This window comes from Astyanax mexicanus, chromosome 6 (genome assembly GCF_023375975.1).
Source record: "Astyanax mexicanus isolate ESR-SI-001 chromosome 6, AstMex3_surface, whole genome shotgun sequence".
In the NCBI taxonomy this organism is placed as follows: Eukaryota; Metazoa; Chordata; class Actinopteri; order Characiformes; family Acestrorhamphidae; genus Astyanax; species Astyanax mexicanus.
In genome coordinates this window covers 50,464,994-50,483,784 of record NC_064413.1, presented here as the reverse complement: position 1 = coordinate 50,483,784, position 18,791 = coordinate 50,464,994, and the positions used below count along the sequence as shown (strand labels likewise).

The 18,791-nt window shown below is 39.1% G+C and overlaps 1 long non-coding RNA gene across 1 annotated transcript in view; it reads left to right on the top strand.

The window, feature by feature from the left end:
• Positions 1 to 557: 557 nt before the first annotated feature.
• The window catches only part of LOC111193287 (uncharacterized), a 56,303-nt gene continuing 38,069 nt past the window's right edge, over positions 558 to 18,791 (top strand). Inside the window, exon 1 of the long non-coding RNA XR_002650405.2 lies at positions 558 to 712. This is a non-coding gene — a long non-coding RNA (uncharacterized LOC111193287). The remainder of the gene's footprint in view (positions 713 to 18,791) is intronic.

Below are 18,791 nucleotides of genomic sequence, written 5' to 3'. Positions count from 1 at the left end.
AGCATGTTGTTGCTGGGGGGCTTGAAGTAGACCCAAATTGAAGGACCGTACCAGTGTGTGTGTGTGAGAGGGTTGGGATATATATATATATATATATATATATATATATATATATATATATATATATATATATATACGGTAATGAACATTAAAAACATATAAACATTTATTGATCCCTAAACTCTCAAACTAACACTGATTAAACAGCCTTAATAGATAATTTGACCAAATCATCTTCTTTCATTTTAACTGAAGAAAATGATTAAAAAAAATTGTATTATTTCCACACCATATTGAAAATTATTGGGGATTGAATTGATTCTTGACTTTTTGACCAATTTTGATCTGTGTTTTGAACAAATTCACAGGATTTTCATCTAGCAAAAAGATTCCATAAATTAAGTTTATTTACGACTAAAATTGTACCCTAATAAATTCATAACATTTGATCAAAAACAGCTCCCAACCACTGGTTGTGCTGTTTTGACAAACACCCAAAACCTGTTTGCCATGTAGTAGAAGAAGAATTGAATAAACAGTGTGAACAGGTGCAGGCATGCTGAGGAAGTTCAGTCCACCACCTTCCCTCCAGACCAGAAAAGAGTCTTAAAGCTTGTTTTACATGTGTCTTGAGGTACAGATCAGGCTGATCTGTACTGATCTGAAGATTGAAGAGCTCTGTGGATGGGTTGGGTTTTTGACAATTAAAAAGGTAAGTGCAAGGCTTAGCTTTTGAAGGTCAGTATTACACAATCTTGGTGATAAATTATCACGTTATTTTCTGGACACATTTTTGCTTTTACGTTTTATTGGGTTTTCAGTTTTATAAGTACAAATATAAGGAAAACAAAATAAGCAATGGAACTTACATTACAAAAAATATATATGCAGATAAGGTTTATTTCCTCTGTAGGTCTCTGTAAGCATACTGCATTTTCAAGAAACAATGATCAATAATTTGCAGAGTTTGGGCCCTCCCACGAGCCCTAGTTAAACATTTTGTTTTAATCATGGGTAGTATATTGTTTTAAAAGTTGAAGTACCATATATATACCATATAGTATAGTATTTTTCACTTGGAGACTACGCTGGCTCTGTACAGCTTATTTTGGTCATGCATTGCTTGCAACAAACTGAATGAGAGCAGAACAACTATCTGTCAAAATAAATTATACAGTTTTTTTTTCACCATAAAGATCTGCTGGAAGTATACTAAAAATAGAAATAGTTTCAGGGGTCTGCAGGGAGATGCTTCAAGCCATCCCCCAGGAACTAACCATGCTAAATGGCTTCAGGGAGAGAACATGAACAATATGAACAGAACAAGAGATAAATGTACTCTTCAAAGTGCTCTTTGTAACTCTCGTAACACCTCTAACAAACTAACTACTTTTAATCTCATTTCCTTCTTCCCTTCCTTTCCTCCTCTGTTAAACTATTTCTCTTTGGCCTCCTTTTGGCCCTGTCTAGATTTTTAATTTTTTTATTTTTACCTTGAACTTCTATGTCTTTTATTATTAAATGTACATTATTATTGCAAGTTGCTTAGGAAAAAAGCATCTGCCTTTCAAAGAAGGGGAGCTGCGTCTGTGGTTGAAGGAGCTCAAATTAAAACATGTATCTATACGTTGAAACATCTGCTTTTGCTCATTTGTGGAGGGAAGTTCTGTTCTGAAGCCCTAGTCAAGTAAAAAGTGTGGATTTTTTTCATGATATAGAATCATTTTAATTTACCATATTTTTCAGACTATAAGATGCACTTAAAATTCTTTCTTTTCCCTAAAAATCATCAGTGCACCTTATAATCCGGTGCACCTTATCTATGAATTCTACCAGTCAGGTATTAAGGTGCAGTAAAGCCACTTCGCTGAAGTGCAGCGTTAAAAAAGGGTAAGTTTTGAGTGAAGTTTCTCCAGCACTAAGGCTGGAGCAGTATTAGCATTAGCCACCAACAGCAGCGCTAGTTCTTTTGTCGTTCAGGCTGAGTATATGCAGTGGCGCAAAAAAGGGGTATGCAGTCTATGCGACGCATAGGGGCGCTGCACTAGAGGGGGCACCAAATCAAAGCCCCAAATAAATTTCCTCTCCGGAGAAACAGCCAATCAACTTGCTGGTTTGCGGAGCACGGTGGGAAAGTAATGACAGGACGCTGACTATTTTAAAACGTATTTCTCCCAGCCCCTGGCGATTTTAAAACGTATCTTTACCCCCCAAACCCCCCACCCCCGCTGATGATTTTTAAACGTATCTCTCCCCCCCCACCCCCGCTGATAATTTTAAAACGTATCTCTCCCCAATCCCCCCCCCCTTATACCTCGTTAAAACAAGCTACATGGGATGAATAGCTAGCTGCTAGCTTCCTGGGTTACCGAAACACTCTGGTTTCCTCAGTCTAGAACTATTTATGCTGCTGCACCTAGCCTTAGTGCTGGAGGAACTTCACTGAAAACTAATTCTTGGACAAAACTTTGGAAATCTAAGTTTAATGTAAATAAACAATTTTTTTAAGGAGAGAAATCTGTGTAGATTAACATCCAGAACTCATTTGACTTACCTATTAGAAGGGAAACATGGCGACACCCTTGCTCACTTCAATGTAGGCATCCTTACTAGTGTTGCTTAATGCGCCTTATAATCCAGTGCTCTTTATAGCTCGAAAACTATGGTAATTTGTTTGTTGCCACTTCAATCTATCTACCTAATTATATAAGTGATCTAGCTAAAAGCACTTTCTTCAGGATCTTATTTGAGGAACTGGATATTTTACCTAACCAGGGCTTGATAAATTCAATTCCAAATTGAAATATCCCATCGAGCAGATGCTGGAGTGGAGATGAAGGCATCTGGTGGGTTTGTAGTCATCTCAACTCATAAGCTGCTGAACAGCAGGCCTGATCTTCATCATCACCACTACGCAGTGATGGAGGTTGAACATGACTCACTTCTTATTTCTGAGAGTGTAAGCGCATCACTGCTGCTGTGGTGAGAAATGCTGCTTAGGGAATTATATGTTTTATTAAAGTAGGAGATCACTGAGACATTGATTTATTTATTTATTTTTTTTTAGTTTTTTGCATTAAGGCAGGTTTTTTAATATGAAGTTTATTTATCTTCTCTAGTGAAGCAAAAAACATAACGCCACTGTTTTCAGTTACTCATACTGTAGGACAGAGTTGTGTGTCAGATTTGTGTCCCTTGATTTACAAATGAAATGTAAATTTTACTGATTCAATTCAATTCAATTTTATTTATATAGCGCTTTTTACAACAAAGGTTGTCACAAAGCCGCTTTACAGGAAAAACAGGTCCACGCCTCTTATGAGCAGCACCACAGAGATGCCAATTTTATGGTGACACAGTGGCAAGGAAAAACTCCCTTTAAGAGGAAGAAACCTTGGAAGGAACCAAGACTCAGTCCGAGGAACCCATCCTACTCGGGTTGACCCGCTCAGTACAAACAAACAACAAACAAATAACAGAACAAAAACAGTGCAGAGAATTAATGTGAACTATGGCTAATATAACAGGTACTAATTTATGAATATAAGAATGTGATGGGCACAAACTATAGAGCTATGGCTAATACAGAAACAGATACTGAGTGTGTTAATGGTAATCAGTGCAGGGTTGCAGAGCCGGAGAACAACACAGCGGGCAGTGGAGAGCCAGGCTGGGAACATCAGGAACAGGGCATCTCCATACATGTAAAAGAGATAGATAGAGAAAACAGAAAGGAAAGAGAGAGAAACAAAAAGCAGAAGTTAGAAGGGTTGTGAAATAATTCTGATGAGTAGAAGGACAGGGCTGATTCCTGAAAGCTGGAACCACAGACGGACACATCCAGGAAGACTGGCCGGCCAGGCGTCTCAGCACATGTGAGAAAGATAGAGATAGAGAACAGAGAGGGGAGGGAAGAAAAATGAGTTAGAATGGTTTATAAAACTCTGCTGGAGTGGGATGGGCACTTGGCAGCAGCAGCTCAGGACATGGGGAGAGAAAGAGAAAGCAGATGATTAGGACAGGGTTTATATTTGCTGGATAAGCTGTAAGAGGAAGAAAATTGTAATGAGACATTACTCAAAAGCTTGAGCAAATAGAAATGTTTTGAGTCTAGATTTAAAGATTGAGAGTGTGTCTGAGTCCCGTATATTAATAGGGAGGCTATTCCAAAGTTGGGGAGCTTTATAAAAGAACGCTCTTCCTCCTGCATAGTTTTTTCTAATACGCGGGACTAATAACAGGCCAGCGTCTTGGGAGCGGAGTGAACGCGGCGGATTGTAAGGAGTAAGGAGTTCCTGTAGATAATGCGGGGCCAGACCATTGAGGGATTTATACGTCAGGAGAAGTATTTTATAATCTATACGAAATCTAACAGGTAACACTGATGATCAGTGATGGTTTGGAGAGACATGTCTGTCATCTGCTGGTGTTGATCCACTGTGTTTTATTATCAAGTCTAAAGTCCTACTACTAGTACTACTAGAGTACTTGTGTAAAAGGGCAGCAGAGTCCATTGATCCTGGAGGTCTGTGTAGCAGTGGTACCATGCAGAAAGTAACCCTGGAGCTTTTCCTATTAGAGTGAGATTCCTGCTGTTTAAGGAGTGATACAGAGGTCAGCTTGAATACGATAGATAGATAGATAGATAGATAGATAGATAGATAGATAGATAGATAGATAGATAGATAGATAGATAGATAGATAATACTGTCAACTATATTCAATATATAGAAATATCACTTAATTCCAAGAATGCAAGAATTATACAAGAAAGCCTACAATCTACAAACAAAAATATAGAGATAAAGAGATAAAAAGGCAGTACAATGGTTAATAAAATTAAAAACATTGCGACTTTTAGCCCTTAAAACCTTCAAAAACTTAAGATGTTTAATTCTTTTGACTGTTCGTCATATTTATCAGATTTCAGACTATACAAAAATCATTTTATCCAGCTTGAATCACTCCATATTTCCTGTGATCCATGTGTCCACCCTGTTATGGAAAACTGTGCGACCTGATGGATAATTGTCTTGGGAAAACCGGCATTTGAAGAAAGTGTGGTTGAGCTAGAGTTGCAGTCATGTTGAATTGTTCATGGTGTCTGTTCTTACTCTGTTTCAAAGATTTTGGAACATTGCTGTGAGGATCTGATTGCATTAATTTTGATAATAGTGTTATTAATGGGTTGCAGGGTGTTGCATTAACACAACAATAAGTTCTTGAAGGCTTCCTTACATTAAAATCTACTTTTTCTTGTTCCTTGTGGAGTACTATAGGTCTCTCTGAGTTGTATATGGATGATGCATATAAAACTCTTCCTCAGCCTCCATTGTCTGCTGTAGCTAGTAAAAGAAAATCCTCAGAAATACGAGTTGGTCAGAGAGACGTTACTAGAGACGTTACTGTGTCTACGTTAACCAGTTAGTTCATGGCCTCACCCACCTCTGCCCAGGACCTCCCACAGGCGGAGCTAACAGCTTTTGTTTACAGAGCTAGTTAGCGTTAGCTATCTTGTGTAAGTAGCTATAGGTTTAAATCGGATCTCCAGTGGATTCCACGTTTTACCAAGACCTTAAATATACACCATGGGAGCACGGTTTGATAAGGTAGCACAACTCGACAGAACACTGGTCAAAGCGTGTTGATAATGTTTGAGAGTGCCGCCAGGGCAGGCAGTCTGGGGTTGGCTCGCGGGGTTGATAGGCGTTCTCTGCTGCAGTGCTGTTAGCCAATCACTGGCAATATGTCTGCATGTATGAATATTCATGAGCAAGCACCAAAATCTGTCTTTCTTTAGATATCACTAGTTCAGTGATCTAAAGCAGGGCTAAATAGAAACAAAAAAACAGCTCACATGGCTTCCATTCATACTAGAGACACAACTAGACATTTTAAAATGAATTAAAAAACAATGGAATGAGACCTTTAAGTTCTTTAATTCAGTAAATGCTCCTCACACCAAAATAAGCTGTTAATGATCTGAATTCTGGCCTCAAAGTGAACTCTGGCTTGTTCAGACATTAAACAATGGCAGTGGCTGGTCCTGCAACTGCCATTATCTCTGCTTTCCTTAGACACGATTTATTCATTACTTTAAGTAATGTAGGACCGTTCACATTACAACCTCTACCCAACTTTTAGAACCAGATTAATGAAACTGAGCTGCTTATCAACAACAACAGCAGCACTGCAGAACTTTAGGGTGACTGTACTGGTCTTTTCCAACCCCTGAGGTGTCCTCAATTAAAGTTAATAAATAAATATACTAATATTGATAATATGACAATTCCCAGCACCTGTTTGATTAGGAAAATGGACATACAGTACCAGTGAAAAGTTTAAACACACCTAAAAATCAGCGTTTTTTCAGTATTTTAAAATGTTCAGCATTGTAGATTAATACTAAACTCATCCAAACTATGAAGAATATATATATTATATTTTAGATTCTTCAAAGTAGCACCTCTTGCTTGGAGAGCAACCGTTTTGCACATCTTGGCTGGATTTTCTCAGTCAGATTTATAAGATAGAGTCACCTGAAATTCAGGCTTTCAGTTAACAGCTGTGCTGAACTCATCCAGAGTTAATTACTTGAATTTCTTGTTCTCCCCTAGTGAAAAAAAAGTAGATTAAAGTATACTAAGCATTATTATGCTATGGTGCACTAAAGTGTTCTTGTAGCCACATTATTATTAATCAGTATATTTAAAGAGTGATGAAATGGAACAACTTTTTTTTATACTTATTATACTTTAATTACAGTATAAAAATAGTTCAAAAGTCTTGCTTAAATTGTGCTAAGTGTACTTAACTGTACTAAATGGAACTATGTTACATGATACATTGTACAAATATACAAATATATTTGGAAATAAGTATTTTAGATTTGTTTTAAATACACTATGTTATTTAAAAGTATGATCATAGTTTACTTTCAGACATTTTATGAAAGCATAATATTAACATACTTTTCATATATTTTAGGTCAGTATATAAATATGTTAGCATATTTATAGCATACTTAGATATGTCTCGATATGTTTTAAGTACAATTAAGTATATATATATATTTTTTTCACCAGGGTCTGGTGAAAAAAGAGGTAGAGTTACAGGTATACAGTGAATAGTGAATATTTGAGTAATGTCCTAATCCAGATTATAAGAAGCAAGAACTACTCAACTAAGTAAAGAAAAATACTTTAAGAAATTAAGGTCTGAACCTCAAAGAAAATCAAAAATGTTATGATGAAACTGGGTCTCATCAGGACCGCCTGAGGAAAGAAAGAGTAAGGGTGTACTCACACTAGGCAATCCGAACCGTGCCCGGGCACGGTTACCTCCCAAAGCACGGTTCGTTTGGCTAGTGTGATCGCTCCGAACCGTGCCCGGGCACGGTACGCTGAACCGTGCCCGGGCCCGCTTGAAGAGGTGGGCCCGAGCACGGTTCACTTGGGCACGGATCAAGATGACGTCAGTGATGCGACGCTACTGTAAACGGAGGACGTTTTATACACAATTCTGCATATAATATTTTTGAAAAGGGTTCTAAAGAGCACCATAATGGTTAGTGTTACCCATAATAAATTAGGACTACTATCTACAAGTCCTAAACAACAAACACATTTTATTATTACTTGAGTTTTATGTTTCGCTCCTTTGGTCACTATTTATGTATATAGCAAGTACGTCTCTTACCTTACTGATAAACGTGAATTGTAGTCCGCGAGTAAAGCTGCAAATTTCTCCCTGGACGTCTGCTGCTTGTGTAAAAACCTTCTTACACGTGCAGCACGATTAGCAGTAAATCGTTGTGTTGCACAATCAATGAATCTCTGGTTCAGTTGCGTATTTGCACGCCCAAAACGACTGCAGAGAAACAAAAACAACAGTACAATCCTGAACTCCATTGTTTTGCGCGCGCATACTGTTCTTCAAAACAAAAGTCACCTGTTGACGAAAGCGTGCTCGGGCACGGATCGTTTAGCGCAGTGTGAGTGCAGGCCTGCGGGGGAGTGGGGAGGGGGCCGAACCGTGCTCCGGCACGATTCAACCAAAACGGGCCTAGTGTGAGTACACCCTAAGAGTTTCCTCTGTTGCACAAAATAAGTTCATTAACGTTACCTTCCTCAGAAACACTCTGAAAATACTCTGCTTCACAAAGTATTTTGGTTTGTTTAACACTGTCTGTCTGTCTTTCTATCTATCTGTCTATTACCTGTCAAAAGTCTTTATAAAGTCTGTTAAATCTTAAATTCAATGCTTTTTTGGTATTTAAAAATGCTCTGCATTATAGATTTATATTTAATTAATCCAATCTATACAGAAAACATGGGATTATTTAGTAAAGAAAAAAAACAATACTTTAGATTCTTTAAATGTAGCACCTCTTGCTTAGATGACAGCATTACACATCTCTGCATCAGCTTTATGAGGTAGAGTCACCTGGAATTCAGGCTTTCAGTTAACAGCTCTGCTGAACTCATCAAGAGTTAATTACTTGAATTTCTTGTCTCTTAATAAAGTGTTTGAGAGCATCAGTTAAAGTAAAGTAGTGAAGAGGTAGAGCTACAGGTATACAGTGAATAGTGAATATTTGAGTAATGTTCTACTCCAGATTATGAGAAGCAACAACTACTCAACTAAGTAAAGAAAAAAAATAAGAATACTTCAAGAAATGAAGGTCAGTCAATCCAAATACTTTTAAGAACTTTGAATGTATTCTCAAATAAAATCAAAAATGTTATGATGAAACTGGCTCTCATCAGGACCTCCCCAGGAAAGGAAGAGCAAGAGTTATCAGAGTTACCAGCCTGAGAAACTGCAAGTTAACAGCATTTATTTTGGTTTGTTTAACACTTTTAAGTTACTACATGATGCCTTATGTGTTCCTTCATAGTCTGAATCACTTTAATATATAAAAAAAAAAAACACTGAATGAGAAGGTGTGTCCAAACTTTTGACTGGTACTGTACAATCTCATATAAAGCTGTGGATTCTATGACGAGAATTAGATGTACTATTTGGTAAATCTGCAGCAAAACAGTTGTAAATTAATAAAGTACTTCAATCTGCTGTCATAAGCTGTGAAAAGATGAAAGTAAAAGCATCATACACCAGACAGCCTCACTGTTTAATATAAACTGCATCATTTTATCTCACCAAAGCCTGATAAATGTTTAAAGCTTTTTTTTTTAAATCCTCAGTATTGAACTGTTTTTTTAATGTGTGCTGAAATGGTTCTAAAGAAATGTATCTTTCTTTTTTATAGCTGCAGCATCCACAATATTTAACTCAAACAGATAAAAGTATGTCTTTAATCAAAAACAGCATTTAAATAAGTTGACAGTCAATTCCTAGACCTGAACCTGTTTAAAACACCTCTGGAATATAATCAAGAGGAAGATGGATGATCACAAGCCATCAAACCAAACTGAACTGCTTGAATTTTTGCACCAGGAGTAAAGGCATAAAGTTATCCAAAAGCAGTGTGTAAGACTGGTGGAGGAGAACATGATGCCGAGATGCATGAAAACTGTGATTAAAAACTTCCAGGGTTGTTCCACCAAATATTGATTTCTGAACTCTTAAAATGTTTGCATTGTTTTTTTTTTAAAGAATATTAATTTAGTTCAGTGGTTCATTTAACAAAACAACAATGTTCATTTTATTCAAACATATATGTAAATAAATAGTATATGAATAGTACATAAGACTAATTAATACTTTTGGCAGTGTGGGCAGTGTGCCAAGTCCTGCTGGAAAACGAAATCTGCATCTCCATAAAAGTTGTCAGTAGCAAAGGGAAGCATGAAGTGCTGTAAGATTTTGTAGGAAAACAAAACTGCACTGACTTTAGACTTGATAATAAAATACAGTGGATCAACACCAGCAGATGACATGTCTCTCCAAACCATGCAGATTTCATTTTCCAGCAGGACTTGGCACACTGCCCACACTGCTAAAAGTACCAATTATGCTTATAGATTATTTAAATTTTCTGAGGCACTGATTTTAAGGTTTTCATTGGCTGTAAGCCGTAATCATCAACAATAAAAGAAAAAATAAACGCTTAAAATAGATCACTCTGTGTGTTTAATACATCTATATAATATATGAGTTTCACATTTTGAACTGAATTACTGAAATAAAGAAACTTTTCAATGATATTCTAGTTTTTTTTAGATGCACTAGTGCTACTACTACTACTAGAATACTTGTTAAAGGGCAGCAGAGTTCATTGATCCGAGTATGTTATCAGGTTCTGCTAAGCCTGGAGGTCTGTGTAGCAGTGGTACCATGCAGCAGGTAACCCTGGAGCTTTTCCTATAAGAGAGAGATTCCTGCTGTTTAAGGAGTGATACGGAGGTCATCTTGAATACACACTCTTATCAAAATGTCACGACACGGAGGATTTAGAGGGGAGATTAGGACGGTATCTGGAGGGGCTGTTCTGCATGTTGTGGAAACCAGATATGCTTCAGTGAAATCTAACTGGCTTTTAACAATCATCACAATTTAAAGGCAAAATGTTCTAATCTAAATGGATTCTAAATGGATCTGTAATTTAGAAAATGCATATAAATAAAAAAAAAACAGTTTCTTACATTTTTCAAACCTTTTTCACTTTTTTACCTCTTTGCAGACAGAACCACTTGGCCTTAGGGTCATTAGCAACCACTAGAAATACATTAGCAGCTGCCTAGCAACCAATAAATAACACCTTAGCAACTACCACAGGTATGATAGAAACCACAAAGCAACAGCTTAGCAAAACCTTAGCAATCACTTGGAATACCATAGCAACAATTTAGCAACACCTTAACATCCACTTGGTAAACCATAGCAGCAGGATAGTGCCCACTTAGCAACGACCTGGGATTCCACAGCAACTGCCTACCAACTCCTTAGCAACCACTTGTATTGGCACTCCACAATTTAGCGTTTAACATTTTTGGACACTGCTCAATCAATCCAAGATATTGGCATTCCACCATTTATCCAAACGTTTTTGGACACTTTACCCTCAGCCCACCATTTATCTAAAGGTTTCTGGACACTTTACTATGAGCCCACCATTTATCCAAAAGTTTTTGGACACTGCTCTATCAGCCCAAGTTTTGGCCTTCCACAATTTATCCAAAGATTTTTGGACGCTGCTCTATCAGCCAATTAATTGGCATTTTACCATTTATCAAAAGGTTTTTGGACACTGGTGTATCAGCCTATTTATGGGCATTCCACCATTTATCCAAAAGTATTGGGACACTGCTCTATCAGCCAATTTTTAGGCATTCCACCATTTATCCAAAAGTCATTAGACACTTCTCTTTCAGCCCAAGTTCTTGACATTCCACCATTTATCCAAAATCTTTTGGACATTGCTCTATCAGCCAATTGCCAGTTTATGGGCATTCCACTATTTAACCAAACATTTTTGGACACTTCTTTATCAGCCAATTAATTGGTATGCCACCATTTATCCAAAAGATTTTGGACACTTCCCTATCAGCATAAGTTATTGACATTCCACCATTTATCCAAACATTTTTGGACACTTCTCTATCAGCCAATTAATAGGCATTCCACCATTTATCCAAAAGTTTTTGGACACAGCTCTATCAGCCAATTAATGGGCATTCCACCATTTAGCCAAATGTTTTGGACACTTCTCTATCAACCTATTCACTGGCATTCCACCATTTATCCAAAAGTTTTTGGACACAGCTCTATCAGCCAATTAATGGGCATTCCACCATTTAGCCAAATGTTTTGGACACTTCTCTTTCAGCCTATTAATGGGCATTCCACTATTTACCCAAAAGTCTTTGGACACTTCTTTATCAGCCCAAATAATGGGCATTTCATCATTTATCCAAAAGTTTTTGGACACTTCTCTATCAGCCCAAGTTATTGGCATTCCTCCATTTAGCCAAAAGGTTTTGCTGCTCTTCCAACCAAAGTTTTGCCAAAAGTTTTTAGACTTTAGCATTTAATCAAAACTTAACAGCATAGCAACCACTCTTCACACTCTTTAGACAGAAACAGTTTAGCAACCATTTAACATATTGAAGGAAATGATGAGCAGACAAAACATATTTCTCACTGTCTGCAGTCAAATAAACGTCTAAGAAAATGTAACGCGTTTATTTGAACGCAGTACTCTTATGCTGCAGATTTCTTCTGTAAAAGAGTGGGATGCATTTTAATTTCTTTAAGGAGCTGATAAAATGTTCTCTGGCTTCTGGTTTCTTCACATTTCTTGCCACTTCTATTTCTGAGTAACACCAAATTCAATCAGGCCCTGTGAAAAAGAAGGCGAAGACAAAGGAAAGAACTGTCAGATTAAATAAACTTTAGCAGACACTTCATTTGAAAGTGGTTCCAGTCAGATTGCATTGAATTTCTTTTTTTTTTTTCCGTCAAATATACTTGAATGACTTTCCCCTCCATAAAAGATTGCTGCCAGAATCAGGGAAAGTGATTTCAAAGCTGCACGGAGCAGAATAGCCCGGGGTGTTGGTTAAGCAAGCTGTTTTAATTTGCTCGGCGCTATGTATTTTCAGACGGAGTGATATGAGGGAATGTAATTGGAGCGAGTGCAAGTGCGGGCCATTTTCATTTCAGATTTTCTCCTTGTTCTGGGCCATGATTGGTGACTTGTTCCCAAGTGGAGAATTACCCCGGTATTACGGCTCTCACTCCGGCTGAGAGCTCACGCTGTAAAGAGCGTGCAAGTTTAATGGAGAAAGAGCAGCCGGGCTCTTCCGCATCTCTTCCTTCAGAAAGTTTGGCTTGTTCAGACTGAGCGTCGCTGTAAGTGCCAAGACCTACAGTCTTATTTTTTTTTGTCTTATTTCTTTTCAAGAGTGCAGTCGGCTCAAATTACGCACTCGACTCGACGCACTAAAATAAAGCTCTGCTGTTAAAGAAGGAGAAGCAGTTAGACGTTTGTTTAGAAGTGTCTGAGAACTGGATCCAGAAATCAGATAGAGACAGAAATCAGTGTTAAATACAGTAGACTACATGGATTAAAGTATTGGGACACCTGCTCACCATTTATCCAAAAGTTTTTGGACACTGCTCTATCGGCCAATTGCCAATTTATGGGCATTCCACTATTTATCCAAAAGTTTTTGGACACGTCTCTATCAGCTTAAGTATTGGCATTAAACCATTTATCCAAATATTTTTTGACATTGCTCTATCAGCCAACTAATGGGCAAGAAACTCCTGAAGACAGAGCTCTAACCAACTACCCTCTACTACCAGATCAAGAGAATCTCTCACTATCTTTAATAAACTCCTGAAGACAGAGCTCTTCAAAGAGCACTTACTCTCTTAAAACCTCTAACTAACTACCTTCTACTACCAGATCAGGAGAATCTCTCACTATCTTTAATAAACTCCTGAAGACAGAGCTCTTCAAAGAGCTCTTACTCTCATAACACCTCTAACTAACTACCTTCTACCAGATCAGGAGAATCTCTCACTATCTTTAATAAACTCCTGAAGACAGAGCTCTTCAAAGAGCACCTACTCTCCTAACACCTCTAACTAACTACCTTCTACTACCAGATCAGGAGAATCTCTCACTATCTTTAATAAACTCCTGAAGACAGAGCTCTTCAAAGAGCACCTACTCTCCTAACACCTCTAACTAACTACCTTCTACTACCAGATCAGGAGAATCTCTCACTATCTTTAATAAACTCCTGAAGACAGAGCTCTTCAAAGAGCACTTACTCTCCTAACACCTCTAACTAACTACCTTCTACTACCAGATCAGGAGAATCTCTCACTATCTTTAATAAACTCCTGAAGACAGAGCTCTTCAAAGAGCTCTTACTCTCCTAACACCTCTAACTAACTACCTTCTACTACCAGATCAGGAGAATCTCTCACTATCTTTAATAAACTCCTGAAGACAGAGCTCTTCAAAGAGCACTTACTCTCCTAACACCTCTAAAAAACGAACTACTTCTAACCTCATTTCCTTCTTCCCCTCCTTCACTCCTCTATCCCATTATTTCCCTTCAACCTCCTTTAAGACCTATCTAAAAATGTTTTACCTTTAACTTCTATTACTTTTGTACTTGACTATTGTAAGTCGCTTTGGACAAAAGCGTCTGCCAAATGTAATGTAATGTAATGTAATTTAATTTAATGTAATGTCTCTTCTGAAAAAAAGGGTATGAACCAGATTTAATGCTGCTTTTGTTGGAGTAACTGTTTCTACTGCTCAGAGGAGATGTTCTATTGGATTTTGGAGCGTTGCTTTGAACATTTGATTGCCTTTAACAACAAGAACATCAGTGAGGTCAGGATGTTGGATGGTCACCTCCCCATCTCATTTGCTAAGTGCGGACCACGCCTAAAGAAGTAGAGAAAGAAGGAAAAAAGGGAGGGAACTCAGGGAAAATTGGAGTTAGAACGTAGAGTTCGGGCGTGGTCCTTCTCCTCCTTCAACTTTTGTTATGACATAACATCATTTACGTACGTTAACAGTTTTTGGTTAGTAGAATATTTTCTGAATATGTCAAGTTTTCTGGGTGTTCTAACTTTTTAGAGCATTTTTTCAACACCACAGCGCTTAAAGTTATTTACTTAAAATGATGTAAAGAGAATAACCAGACTGACAGTACATACACTGACACTGTGGCCAAAGAATCGCAAGTTTGAATTCCAGGTCATGCATCTTCGGCATCAGCAGCCGGAGTCCGAGAGAGCGCAATTACCCATGCTCTCTTCCAATGCCTACATCTATAGACTGTGTATAGCTGGACAGAGTATCGTCTCTCAAAAGTGAAGCCACCACAGGTCGGGCGCCCCCTGCTGTTCGGTTTCAGAAAGCTGTGTAACTCCACCCATTCACATAGGTTTCAATGGCAAAGCAGAACAACTTTCAATCACGTTTTTTCCTAATATACTGTAATTCTACCTCCATTATTTAAATGCAACAGCTAGTGTAACCTCTGCTTATATTGTAACATTTTTATATCCCCACAGAATTCGTTTTTTAAAACGTTATTCAGCTCTATTCAAAAAAGGTGTGGTTATTGTAAAAGGGCTGGTTATGGACGGGACCAATAACAGACGTCAGCTCCGCCCCGCTCTGCAGCCTGTGACCTCAAGGCAGCCCTCAGAGGCGGGGTTATTTAAATGAGTAGGCTGTCTCTCCACAGTCTTTCTCCCTCCTCTGGTCTCTACTGCGCAAACTCGGGTTTCAGGATCGCCAACATGTCGGAAGATTTTGGCTTCATTTTCATTGAATGAATGGGAACGGCGACACGGCGTCCATCTTTTTTTTTTACAGTCTCTGCCTACATCACTCCCATCATAATGCTGGCTGCCAGAGGCATCTGTTGGCTGGTGTATCAGAGCTGGAGATCTGTAACTTTCCTCCAATTTCATTGGCAGCAGTAGTAAAAGAGGCGGAGTCTAGGCTTCACACTTTGCTCTGATCCTCCTAGTGTTGGGACTCTTAGTAGTGGGTAGGTTAATTGGCACAGAACTTAGAATTAGAAGATTATTAACCTTATTACCCACAGCCTGGAGGATTTCAGTCTGAACTGAGCAATCTGGTTCTATAAGTGAAGATAATAAAACAAAGAACGCGAGGAACACAAGCTTTTTTTTAACATGTGATTCCACTGAGCTCACTGTGAAACTATTCATCTGAGCAGGAAAAAACAACTGTGGTGTCCTGTGGTGCAGCAGGAGTGGAATGAGAAACCCATGCATGCTTCTTACACCTTCGCCAACTGGCCTTTCCTCAGTGTGTTCTTGAGTAAAATAAAGTAAAGTAAAGTCTCAAATCCAGCAGAACGTCTCTCCGGCTGACACACCAGTCTGCTGAGAGACCCTCCACCTCGCTGGTTGAGACGCTCGCTGGTAATTGGAGAGTAGTAACAGTGGCGTTATCAGAAATAAACAGCACGTACAGCATCACCCCATCCTCCTGCCTCCAAGCCCCCGGTGAGGCGTAATGAGTTTAATAAGGCTGACTGTCTGGGAAGGCCTCTCTCTCTCTTCTCCGCGACTCCACAGGGAGCCAGCCACGGGATAGACCCAACCCAGACGCTTACTGGGGGAGGGGGTTGATCTCCCATTTTATCTCAGCAGTCAGTAATCCACACTCCAGCAAAGACACGTGAAATATCAACTAGTGCAACGAACCCACACACAAATAAACCTCACGCAAAATTAAATATCCACTTGCCTTGTTGTATCAGCCAAGTATGTGTGCATGCAAATACAATTTTTTAAATACCAAACACAAAAATAGTAAGAAGCCTTATTGATACAGGACACTTAATTTTTTACGCTGTTCATACTTTCTTTTTGATGTAACTTACCATATTTTTCACACTATAAAGCACACTTTTTCCCAAAAATCGTTAGTGTGCCTTGTAATCCAGTGCGTTTATGTATGAATTTTCCCAGTCAGGTTGTAAGGAGCAGTAAAGCTACTCCGCTGAAGTACAGCGTTATAGGTTATTTCTATAGTTTAGTTTCTCCAGCACCAAGATTCAAGACTGTTAAAATATTAGCATTAGCTGCTAACTGCGCTAAGTGCTAGCTCTTCTGCCGTTCAGAGGTGAGTATATCTGACTGTAGATTGCTGCTAACCCTGGCTAGCACTGCTGGAGCAGCATTAGCATTAACCACGCTTAGTGCTAGTTAGCTCTTTTGCAGTTCAGAGGCGAGTATATTGGACTGTAGCCTTCCTGTTTACCGTGTTCCCATTTACGATACAAGCTATGTGGGATGAATGGCTAGCTAATATTGCCCTGGGTTCCTGGAACCCTCAGGGTTCCTCAGTGTAGTGCTGTCTGGCTAGCCTAGTGGAAATCTGAAAATCTAAGCTTACTTGTAGGAAAAAAATCTGTGTAGATTAACATCCAGCGCTCGTTTAACTTTAAATAATGTGTCTTATAATCCGGTGCACCTTATAGTGCGAAAAATACGGTACACTATTTTAGATGTTTTGTCATGGAGCATGGAAACTCATCAATGGGTGGCATGTTTGCAAACCTAATTTTGAACTGGTTTGCCGCATTTCCACCAACAAAAGTAGGTTCCGGAACCAAGAACATTCATTTACAGCAGAGAAGTTCAAGGAGAATGAATATATTTGCAAGCCACTGTAACCCAGGTAAAGAGCAAAAGCTGTTATTGACAGAGGTCAATAAAACGCCCTGTTTTTTTTTTTATTGACACTACTAGTTGTTTTATTCATTCAGCTGCTACTCAGCTGTATATCCCCCCTATCACTAGTGATGCCACAACACCAGGAGGGTGAATACTAGCAAATGCCTCCTCCGGTACATGTGAAGTCAGACTCCTCCTCTTTTTTTAACTGCCGCTGATGCAGCATTGCTGAGTAACACCACAGCACTAATGCTCGGAGGAAAGCACAGCGACTCGGTTCTGATACATCAGCTCACAGATGCAGCCTTGTGCTGATCCACATCACCCTAGGAGTGATGAGGGGAAAGAGCGCCATCTACTGTACCCACCCAGAGAGAGCAAGAGCAATTGTGCTCTCTCAGGGCTCCGGCAGCTAATGGCAAGCAGCATGACTGGGATTCGAACCAGCAATCTCACGATTATAGTGGCAGCGCTGGACTACTGAGTATCCCGGGAATGTTAGTTTTAACATTTCCATAATGTTAGTATTCATCTAGCTGGAAATGTTATGTGAGAATTGTTCAAATAGCGCATGTTTTTTTTTTTTTTAAACATTCCTGGAACATTGCTTTTTTAACATTACAATATAACCTTTTCAAAACATTTTTAAACAATTTATAACATTCTCTGTTGGCTGGTAGGGTTTCTTTATATTAGGCATCTTTGCTGTTTTGCTGCAGTCACTGGTCGCTGTGAGTTCAGTGTCAGTGTATGGTAGAATTTATCACCGTGAGCTTATTATGAATATTATTTGGTCGAAAGCTGCCAGCCTCAACAACTGAAAATCGATTCATTAATGAAGGAGGTGTGAAAGGCTGTTGTCACGGCGCAGAATTTGTCATTCAGGCACGATGCATTGTGCAGTATTGACAAGGGTCATTAACTTAGAAAATGAGATTATTTTATCAATTGCATCCATATCCACATACGTAGCGCTCTGTGTATTAATCAGCATGATGTGGACAAATTGCACGAGTAAAAAAAAAACGATAGGCCTGAAGTCTATGCATTTAAACGACAGCTGCTATTCACAGCGCTGTGCTCTAACCGTCCGGCGTCAGCCTGAGCCTAAAGCCATTAGACTGACGGGTCAAAAGCACAAACCGCTGTTTATTTTTTTCCTTTCCTGCAACCTTTCCCGGCTGAACCACGCTGTGACTCAGATCTGTTCACCACTTGACACAGCAGCCCTGGATAAGTGGCCGTGGTGGAGTCCTGCCCTGATGACCAGTCATGCGTGGTCTCGGGGGAGCGGAGGGGTCCTGCGGCCTCCTGCTGCCAGGCTTTATTCTGCCGACGCAGTGGGCCACCTGCCCACCGGCGCCCGCCGAGAAGCAGCAGCAGCGGCGGCAGCAGCCGTGCCGGGTATGAATCATCCTTTTGAACTGGCTCTTTTAAATGAATCAATAGAAATAATTCAGAGGCTCGAACTGGATGAAACATATACATCCCTATTCATCTGGTACCACTTTATAATAAGGATCCTTTATAAAGGGCTTATAAATGAGTTTATTAAGGGTTATTATTAGGTTATAAACTATTAATAAGCGGTTACAACACATAAATAGGAAGGGCAACAGTGGAGTGTTGTGTACCAA